The sequence below is a fragment of the Salvelinus sp. IW2-2015 genome, linkage group LG1 (assembly GCF_002910315.2).
Source record: "Salvelinus sp. IW2-2015 linkage group LG1, ASM291031v2, whole genome shotgun sequence".
In the NCBI taxonomy this organism is placed as follows: Eukaryota; Metazoa; Chordata; class Actinopteri; order Salmoniformes; family Salmonidae; genus Salvelinus; species Salvelinus sp. IW2-2015.
The window spans coordinates 37578467-37578878 of record NC_036838.1 but is presented as its reverse complement, the minus strand read 5'-3'; positions in this window follow the sequence as shown (position 1 = coordinate 37578878).

Sequence of the window (412 nt, the reverse complement as noted above, 5' to 3'; positions counted from 1 at the left end):
TTACAAGTAGGTGTTAAGATTGTGTGTGTTGTGATTGTGGTGTGTGTCGTTGTGTTGTTGTGGGCTGTGTGGTGTGTTTGTGTTGATGTGTGTGTGTGTGTGTGTGTGTGTGTGTGTGTGTGTGTGTGTGTGTGTGTGTGTTCGTGCATGCTTGTTTGTGTGTGATTTCTGAGAATATCAATATTTGATGAGACATAAGCAACCCTTTATGGCTGAACTTTCACAATACACCTACCTGCATTCTCACCTTTCTCTAGCAGACTCTACATTCATCACCACATTGAGAGAAGCAGGGAGAAAAGTAAAGAGAGGAGGATGAGGAGGACAGAGAGGCCCCTATTTGGATAGACCARCTTATAGTCCTAAGAAACACATCCCTTAAAAACAAGTCAGGAGAAGAGGATCCTAACAG